This window comes from Ips typographus, linkage group LG11 (genome assembly GCF_016097725.1).
Source record: "Ips typographus isolate SLU linkage group LG11, UJ_Ityp_2.0, whole genome shotgun sequence".
NCBI classification, from domain to species: domain Eukaryota; kingdom Metazoa; phylum Arthropoda; class Insecta; order Coleoptera; family Curculionidae; genus Ips; species Ips typographus.
Window position 1 is genome coordinate 5115065 of NC_138432.1, and position 11083 is coordinate 5126147.

Genomic DNA, 11083 nt, shown 5'->3' on the forward strand with positions numbered 1-11083 from the left:
GTGTTATTTTCCCATGGCTAGGGACTTCCTGTATATGCCACTTTTGGAGCCAAAGCTTACAAAACATTTCAGATTCATAGTTAATAGAAAGAAACGTATTGTTTTTCTAAAACATTTCTAATTATTTACATAAGTGAAGCAACACGTTTCGAGGACATTTCTAATGTATTTTCGTCCAGTTTTCCAAAACTTTGTGTTTTTCCTAATGCTGGAAAGTATTGATTTTGAATAACTCTAGTACGTAACACGACCGGATCCTTGACTACTGATTTTCCCACTTTTATAGTAATTTCCAGTTTGTGTGGTGGGCAAAATTTGTGTGTTTTGTGTGATATTTACATAATTTATCTTTTGCGTAAAAGTTCTTAGATCGTTTAGCCCGAGTAATTATCGGTTCTCGATTTTTCCATCACGTATTTTTTAACCTCCATACAAAAATAAATAGGCGATAAATCAGTGACGTCAATACGCACAGGTTACCATAGGTTATTTCCTGGCTAAATGCGTTTCCAAATGACGGGGACATGTGCACGTTTATAATTAAATGTCCGACACGAATTCCGGAATTAGAAGTGTTAAGAAAGGGTTTAATCTTAGGCCCTTAAAACGGTTATTTTTGTCTAGATTAAAGTTAAATGGTTGAAGCACGTGGGTAATAAACATCTATGACCATTTAGGTCACTAGATCATATGATTAATTACTTCAAAAAATACTACGATTTGGAAGTGTCACGGTACCAGCTGCAAAACACTATATTGTAGTGACGTTACCGTAAAATTTGCCAAAATTTTTAAAGAAACTCGACTGTAATATAGTGATGCAAAACCTAAAATTAGCGACGCAGTGGTATATACCAGGTCCGATTTAATTTTGTTTATATGCAAATTTGCAAAAAAAAAACAACGTTTATTTAAAATACATTGTGTTAAATCAGGGACGACTCGTGAAACCCACTAAGAATCACAAAATTGTCAATTTACTTGACATTGTTACTGTTATTGATACTGAACCGATAAAAAATCAGAAAAGACAGTTTACTGTTTGGTGTGTTAAGTAATTTTCTAAAACAGCCGGTGACCTCTGCCGGACACTCGGCGAATCCTTGATATTCGGGAAAATCGGGAAAAGCTTTCTATTCTGGATCGGTGTGTAAGGCAAGCAGGTGGTGCCCCCATCTATCCAGAAATAGAACTAGCCTGTAAATAATATCGCATTTAAATCTGGGATGGAATAGCCAAAGGTGAGAGTGCAGTTAGTTTTCGAACACTGGACAGTGCCGTATCCAGGAATTTTGTATTGGGAAAGGAAATAAGCTGTGATTGTTTTCTAAACGTCATGAAAATCAAACCTAGAGAAAGAGTGCAGAAATTCCCTATTTTTACTTTTTTTTTAACAATTTAATAAATAGTAATATTTCTTTTTAGTGACTGTAGAGATAGTAAATAACGTTGTTTTAATCCGTTACAACTTTTGAAAACTTTAAAAAAAACTTATTATGTTAATTCGATTTGAAATTTTTTGGGAGTTTGATGATCAATTACGGCAGCAACACCTAATAACAAGTCTTGTTTTAATAAGTTACATTAATATTTTTAGTTTATTTAGTTAGACCAATTATTATTAGTCAGTTTTAAGGTTTGGGCATGTTAACAGTATTTCAGACTTGATAAGAATAAGAATGCCACTTTAAGAAAGTGAAAATGCATTAATTTTGTTCACTTTCGAAAAACAAATTAGCTGAAACATTTTTATATTAACATAAAAACAAATAAGTTGCATGCAGAAAAGAAACGTGTTATAACTAATAATTTTAAATAAGGGAATGATCATAATTAAAATGACAACAAATATTAAAGATATAGCCTCCTAAACCAATTAAAAATATTGTTAAAACCGAAAATTTCTCTGCCTTTCAGAAATCGGTCCAGAAATTTTAGAAGAAACAGAACAACTCTCTTTCTTCCAAAGTGTATTGTGAAGTTGAAAAATTTCAAAAGAAATGAAAAGTGAGTAAGGATATTTTGATTTTTTTGGCTTTTTCTTTATTAATTCATTTAATTGAAATTATTAATAATCTTGTGTTTACCAATTCTATTGGTTTGACTCGTTTGACTGCTTTGTTTTTGGCTTGAATTGTTTTTACGCTTTTGATACAATTTGTTATGATTTACCTTAAAACAGGAAATTAATTACTATTTTGTTTTTTCTATTTTATTTGTATGTGACAATTAGAGCAAGTGATAGCGATAAACATTTTGGTTTTTGACGTAACTTCTTTACCGTACTAGTTTAGTACAGGGTGATTGATTGAATTTTGGTCATTCCCTTAACTCTATAATTTTTTATTTTAACTTTCAAGTGTCTTTAACCTTTTCAGAATTGTTTTAAATTTCTTGTAGAAAAAAAAAAAAATCTAAATGCTATTTAGAATATTCTAATAAGTTCCAGAGCTCTCTATAACTATCTTAAACTTTCCCAGAACTGTTTTAAATTGCCAGAAGCCTCTAGAACCATTTTTCTTTTGAAAGTTCCATACACTTCTAAATGCTATTGATAACCTTCTAAAAAGTGCCAGAAACATCTACAAGTGTCTTAAACCTTCCCAGAATTGTTTAAAACTGTCAAAGGCCTCTAGAAGGGTCTTAAACTTTCCCAGAACTGTTTTAAATTGTCAGATGCCTCTAGGACTATTTTGAAAGTTATATGGACCTCTAGATGCTATTGAGAACTTTCTAAAAAGTAAAAGAGGGCTTTACAAGTGTCTTAAATCTTCCCAGAGTTGTTTTAAGTTGTCAGAGTCTCCTAGAATCATATTTAGGGTTCCATAGACTTCTAAAAATGCTATTGATAACCTTCTAAAAAGTGTCAGAAACATCTACAAGTGTGTTAAACCTTCCCAAAATTGTTGTACATTGTCAGAGACCTCTAGGATCGTTTTGAATGTGGCAAAGACCTCTAAATGCTATTGAGAACTCTCTAAAATGTGCCAGAGGCCTCTCCAAGTGTTTTAAACCTTTCCAACTGGGATTAAATTGCTCAAAGGCTTCTAGGACTATTTTGAAAATTCCATAGACCACTAAATGCTATTGAACTCCTTCAAAGAGTGCCAGAGGCCTCTACAAGTCTCTTAAACCTTCCCAGACGTGCTTTAAATTGTCAGAGGCCTCTAGAACCATTTTGAATGTGACAAAGACCTCTAAATGCTATTGAGAACCCTCTATGTGCCAGAGGCCTCTCCAAGTGTCTTAAACCTTTCCAACTGGTTTTAAATTGTCAAAGGCTTCTAGAACTATTTTGATAATTCCCTAGACTACTAAAGAACGCCTTCTAAAGAGTGCCAGAGGGTTCTACAAGTCTTAACACGTTAACCGCCGCATGACACATATGTTGTGCCATGACAATTTTAACGCTTAGGTTTCATGGCTCAAATATATGCCATGTTTGAGGCCGTTGCTTTAAGTTGAATGGCACACTCGTGGTGCCATAAAAGACGTATATTTAAATGCGATTAGCTTCAACACGGCGCTGGGGACCTACATATACAAAAAACCCACGTAATTTTATTTTTATTTTGTCAAATTTTTCAAAAAGGCTTTAAATTTGTAACATTGATATTCGCATCAAAACTAAACTATACTTAATTTTAAAAATAACTTAAAATTATTAATTAATGCATTCTTATTGTAAAATATGAACATAAATCACATCAAACCGGAGTCGATACATGTCGTACAAAAAAGCACTCTATACAAAAACTTTTATTGCATGGAGCGCACTGATAATTTGTTCTTGTAGTTTTTGATTGTGCTTTTTTAGGACCAAATTCGGCTGCAGTTTTTTCATAGCAAACAACGCATTGTTGCCGTTTTACTACATAATAACAGTTTTATCCAAATGGCACAACATATGTGCCATGATATCCTAAAGAATAATTCTACGTCTCACGCCTCATGGCACAAATGCGGTGCCATATTTAAAAACATGTCAAAATGACAGTAAGATTACATTTCTGAAATTGACAATTTGTAATTAGATTATACTTAGCAGTAAATGATAGAAAATACAAAAATTAAAAATTGACCCCGAGGACCCATTTTTTTGCTTATATTGTGGCGGTTAACGTGTTAAACCTTCCCAGACGTGCTTCAAATTGTCAGTTGCCTGTAGAACCGTTTTGGAAATGCCATGCCCATTCTTTAAGTAATACTGCAAACCTTCTAGAAATTGCTAGAGGCTTTTACAAGTGTAAACCTTCTACTCATAGATTTTTGTCATAGCTGCTTATAATAACTCAAGGTATTTGCCTAAGTCATCTTGCTCTGGGTTCCAGAACCAGAAGATTTGAAGAAAGCTAGTATCTTGGCTCAAAAGAGTGCTGGACTTCCTCTTACAGGAGGAGGACAAAAACAATGCACAAGTAAAGACATGATGAGTTATCAATATTTTCTTTGTGAATTGTCGGGCATTCCCACATGCAAAAACAGGATAAATTTTCACCGAATGCGGAACTGTCTCGATCTTCGAAAACCACCATCTGACCGTCTCTAAATATAAGTCGCGAGTCTGTGAGACCTCGCTCTGATATAAACACGGGGCACCAATCGAGACTCTAAATTTAGCGAGGTTCATTAATTTTGGTGTAAAAATTCTCTTACGTCATGCTTGCGCTTTAAATAGTCGGCCAAGCCTTTTTATTAGACCGATCTCCACGATAGATACGACCAGAAGTTCGTTGATGACGTTTGAGTAACCTTTATCTCAAGTTTTCTCTCCTTTTTCGACTCATGGAAATGGTTTATCACACATTTTAAGTGTCACATGTGCGTGAATCTCAGCTTGTGATTGCTCAGCTTTCAGCTTGCTGCTTTTTCTGGACCAATCACAAACTACAGACGCTACACCAGAAAAGGTTTTCTTTCCAAATGCAAAGTGATATTAAGAGTTTCAAAGTACTTTTTTGTTAATAATAGGAGATGATTTAAGTCGTGCCGACAAGTACATTTAAATAACAATTTCCCTTTCAAATAATCTGGCACGGTTACACGTGCCTTAAAGCAATAAACCAATCCTTAGGCTTTGTAAACTGAACTTTAGACATTTCGGACAAATTTCCCATACATATTCCAGAGGTGCACACAATGAAAAGATAGTGAGTGGTACAAGGAAAGTGTAATTAACCGTTAAAAATAAATCGGTTTGGGCCGAAATTAAAGTTTTCGATATAACCTTGATAACAGACTACACGACTACAATAAATAATCAAGGTTCTATTTCGGTATCAATAAGTAAACGGGTATGTTTAAAACGTTTCTACTAATAAAGATTTATTATAGAGAAAATATATGTATGAGTCGGCTGTACTAATTTTACTTGCAGCTGAAATTCGGATAGAACTATCATAGTTAGGTGAAACCAATCAAAACTCTTTGCACTCTACTAAATCAATTTGAGGAAATGTTGTCCTATAATTTAATTTTAGTTTAACCGAATTAACCTTTGAGTACTTACAGTCCGTCCCAGAGCTAGTAGCAGGTGTCAACAAAAACGAACAAGTGTCACGTGACAAACTGTCAAATAGACCACCAGAAAAATTGGTAATTTAGTAGACACAGGAGACATAAGAAAATGTGCAAACCGGAGAAACTATGCTAAAAGTTTGGTATAAATCACTGAAATAACTAATAAAGGTAGTAGAGTATTTTTTGGCTCTAAAATAACATCGCACATAGAGCAATACAGGGTGAGTCACGGTTAAACGGCCAAACCTATACCATGCCTAGAGAATTGGATTTTAAGCAGAAAGTTGTGTCCGAAAATGCGTTGCTACCGAGATACAGGGTGATAAAACTTCAGAAAGCTTTCTTAAAGGTTTTATTACATAACTTCATTCATTCTTGACATGTACAGGGTGATACTTTTTTTTTGTACTTCAAAAAAGTTTGGTAAGATAAAATGGGGATTCACCTCTGAAAAAGTATCACTCCGTACATTTTCACTACAATATGTGCATTGTAATTGTGGAGATTCTAAAGAGTAGTGTATGTAGAAAAATTGATCTTGATATTTCATGAATATATAAACTTTATCACCCTGTATCTCGGTAACAACTCATTTTCGGAGACTACTTTACAACTTTCTGCTTAAAATCCAATTCTCTAGTAAGTAAGTATGCTTTGAAAGATAACAGCGTTTGGACTTTTTAGCAATACATTTTTACAAAGAATAGTTTGCGCAGAAATAATATAAATTTACTAAAATTACATACAGTTTCATTTCACTTCTCGAGAAAACTCTCTTCCGAACAAAATTGGTTACAAAGAGATCTGCTATCTAGTTCATAACTTTACTGTATTTTAGCATGTATAGTTATCATTTTAAAATATATTCAGTCACAAGAACTTTTGAGTGTACAAGTTTGGAAATTAGACTGTTTTTAGAAAAAAAAAATTTTGCTTGCTTTCTCATATCAAAGTTTTAATAATATCTAAATGATTAAGGGCCTAATATATCTATAGCTTCATGGAAGTGTTTCTGACCGTTGTGACGTGATAATAAGTATGTCAAGTGTCTGAGCGTCACGTGACTGCTGTCATAACTATAAAAGTTTGCCTCAGTCAGAACGTAAAGATGTAAAGTGTCAAGGTTTGAATATCTCCTCAATTATCAAAGGCATAAAGTACTTTACAGTTTCATGGAAGTGTTTTTGGTATTCGTGGGCCATTAATAAGTATGTCAAGTGTCTTACGATCACGTGACTGCTGTCATAACTATAAAAGTTTGTCTCAGTCAGAACGTAAAGATGTAAAGTGTCAAGGTTTGAATATCTCCTGAATTATCAAAGGCATAATGTAGTTTACAGTTTCATGGAAGTGTTTTTGGTATTCGTGGCGCATTAATAAGTATGTCAAGTGTCTTACGATCACGTGACTGCTGTCATAACTGTAAAAATTTGCCTAGAGCTATGAAAAGGTCAAAGTTTTAATAACATCTGAATCATTAAAAGTATAATACCATATTTGTAGCTTCATCGAAGTGATTTTGACATTTGTAACGTGATAATAAGTATGTCAAGTGTCTTATTGTCACGTGACTGGTGTTATAACTGTGACAGTTTGCCCCAGTGAGGTTTTAGAGCTATGAATAGATCAAAGTTTTAATAACTTCTAAATAATTAAAGGCATAATATTTATAGCTTTATGGAAGTGTTTTTGACAGTTGTGACATGATATAAGAATGTCAATTGTCTGAGGATCACGTGACTGGTGTTATAACTGTGACAGTTTGCCCCAGTGAGGCTTTAGAGGCGAACATCGGCGTAATTTTCATGGATGAAATTTTCACTTTACGTTACGTTTACGTTAAAACTGTTATTTACTTTGGGACTTGCATTTTTATTTGGAAACGTTATGTCGAACCCATACCAGTAAAGTTACATTTTTACTTTTGGGAAATCCTAGAATTTAATGATAACACTAAAAAAGAGTTTATTTATTTCGCAAATTAAGGACATTTTTGTAACAAATTGGCTTTGTAAATTTCGGGTTACCAGAGCACACACACATTCAAATTCAAACAACAAGTGCAGAAAAAAATGCTTTTTCCATTAGAAAACGTATTTGTTTTATTTTCGATTTGTTAGTTGTCTGGAAATGATCTTCACAAACCCGTCAATAGCACACTTCCAGACAGAAGTTGGAACAAAATAAAGATAAATATTCCGTTATATCAACAGGCGCTAGCATAAACTTTTCATAGGGAATATTTTATACTTTTGCTTTTTTATAATCAAAACATGCCGGAGCATTATGAAAAATAATATTTTTCTTAAGTTATTTTTAGAGGCGTTTATGCTTCGGCTCGGTAATCGACATATTTCGTGATGGTACCGTCGATTTTACGATCGTTTTTCTTTTGCTCCAGCTCTGTTTGATGTTATCATACAATGTTTGGATTATGCAATATCCCGGAGGAAATTTTTAGAGTAATTGTTTTGCAAAATTAACTGTTGAACATTTTTATTTAGTATTTTAGGTTGCCAGGTGCAACTTTTAATCCAAATTTCACGGTAATTTTATTTTTGCACTTCTCCTGTATTAATGTTATTTATTGTTTTGTGTTGGCTGAGTGACCAACAGTTCTTTGAACAATTTTTCCTGGAAAAACGTTTTTTTCTGGTTGAAATTAACTCGTAGACACATATGCTACCAACCGTTTAGCACCTCATAACTCAGTTTCTAGAAAAAATAAAAATTTTTTTGGCTCTGAAAAATACCTGCGTCAAGCTCCATCAAAGATGTAGCCGAACGAAGTAAATAGAGCTAAATAATGTAACTCTCGACCGCTAATGTGAAATAAACTACGGTGTGTCAGAAATCCGTGTCAAGCGTCCATAATAATATTACGTGAAATCGTAATGGTGTTATGACAGTTTGCGAAATATGTTCCGTCAGTCGTACATTAGCCAAAACGTATATAATACCATCAGAATGCTTGACAAAGCGGTTTTACGTTTCCGCGGGGAATGTCTAATGGAACTTTCCATGCAGCTGAAGGGATAAGGAAAAGTTAGTCAGAAAGTTTGAATTATAGTTGTAAACTAACATTGTATTTATTATTTTAAATTGTTCTTAACTAGTGAATATAGCTCCCAATAAATTGGGAGTATTTGGAATTGTTTGATCAAGTCTTAGCATCTATAAATCCACCAAAAAAAAAATAGATACTTTGAAAGTAATTTCTACACAAGACTACAGATTTTGATGCGGTTTAGACTATCATTGAGCTTAATTTATTGGCTCTTGGTTGATAGAAAAAACTCACACTTAAATGCACAACAAAAAGGTTAATTTTTAATTAGTCCCCAATTGATCAATAATTTAATCAAACTGACATACACATGGTGAAACATATACGGGTGTAACCTAGAAAAGGAGGGACAAAAAACAAACATAGTTGGTTTTCGATTTTTGAACCTCCTTTCATACAGATGGAGTTACATGCCCGATGAAGCCAAAAAGCAGAAACTCGTGTCGCCGGGTTATCATCCTTGTTCCTTTCTGCTACCCTTTTTTTGCGGGATTTACTCAAAAAACACTTGGGGATGTTTATTGGGAATTCCCCAAAAACGTCCCGAGATATTAACCTAAAAAACATTTCCTAATGTTAAAACAAATCCATAAAAAATTATTGGTCAATTGGGGACTACTTGAAAATTTCATTTTTTTGCACGCACTTCTTTTACACCCTGTATAGGACAGTTAGAGTGCATTAAAGCAAAAGTTTTTTACATCAGTAAAATGCCAATAAACCAAGCCCAATTACAGTCCAAACGGCATTAAAATTTGTTGATTGGTTTCGAAATGGCGAGGTTTTAAAAATGACCCAAAAAATTACTGTCCCAGTTGACGTGGCGAGCAGTTTATCTAAAATTTTGGAATTTTGAATCAGGCTGATATTGACAGATGATATATCTATGACAGTCAAAGGAAATCGGCATTTGTCTACCGGTTGCAACTAAACGGTGTAAATTTGCTCAATGATTATTATTTTATTGTTAAACTGTCACCATTATAAATTAAGTCACGTGACCTGTTAATCAATCAATCTACTCCGTTCACTTTTGTTGTGACAAAACGATTGTCTTTTGATATTAAAGTGTTCACAAATACACAGATGGCCAGGCCTAATATACAGGGTGATTGATAATTGAACTTTTTGTAAATTTGGTTATTTAAGTTGGAACATTTTTTTTTCTTCAAAATAGCTCCAATAAAATTTTCATTATTACGCCGCTGGGATTAATAAATAATAATTCCTGGGTTATGGTTTTCAGTAAAAAATTTGTTCTACACTATACAGGGTTTGTCAAAACTAGTGACTTTCTGGGCCTCGGTCAGGATGAAAGTTATAAGTGTGCTTTGGTAGTGAAGCTTTGTCACTTTTGAAGTCTTTCAAAGAGAAAATGCACTTTACAGCTTCATGGAATGGTTTTTGACAGCTATGACGTCATCATCAGTCTAGATGGTGTCACGTGAGTACTGTTTGATACGTCATAACTGTCAAACTGAGCATCAATCAGGTTGTAAAGCTATACAAGGGAAGCTTTGCAATTTTTGGTGTTTCTTAAACGAAAAAAGGACTTTACAGCTCCATGGAAGAGTTTTTTGACAGTTGTGATGTCAATATCAGACTAAAAACTGTCTTGGTGTCATGTGATAACTGTCACTTACGTCACAACTGTCAAACTAGACCTCAGTCAGAGTGTAGATCTACAGGAAGGAAGCTTTTTGACTTTGAGAGTTTCTCAAAAGAAAAATAGACTTTACAGCTTTATGAAAGGGTTTTTCACAGTTGTGACGTAACCATTAGTCTAAAAGGGATCACGGTGTTACGTGATATGTCAAGTGGGCACGGTCTACTGACAGATTTGTCAAATTGGGCCCTCAGTCAGGGTGTAGTGCTATAAGAATGAAGCTTTGTGACTGTTGAAGTCTCTAAAAGGAAAAATGCACTTTACAGCTTCATGGAACGATTTTTGACAGTTGTGCATCATCAGACTGAAAAGTGTTACGTGATAACTGTCAAACTGGGTCTCAGTCAGGATGTAGATCTATACAAGTAAGACATTATACCTTTTGAAGTCTCAAAAAGAGAAAATGCACTGTACGGCTTTATGAAAGCGTTTTTGACAGTTGTAATGTCTAAATGGCGTCACATGATAACTGTCTGATACGTCATAACTGTCAAACTGGATATCAATCAGGTTGTAGAGCTATACAAGTAAACCTTTCTGATTTTTGGAGTTCCTTAAAAGAAAGAGGGACTTTACAGCTGCATGGAAGAGTTTTTTGACAGTTTTAATATCAATATCAGACTAAAAACCGTCTTGGTGTCATGTGATAAGTGTCAATTACGTCACAACTATCAAACTAGGCCTCAATCAGAGAGATATTTTTATTCAAAGATGATATTTCTTACCTATTTAAAGTCAATAACCTAGGTAACTAAATTTTCAAAAATGTTCTTATTAGCGTCATTTTTTAGAAACGTCTAAAGTTATACCATCGACCATCACCCTGTATA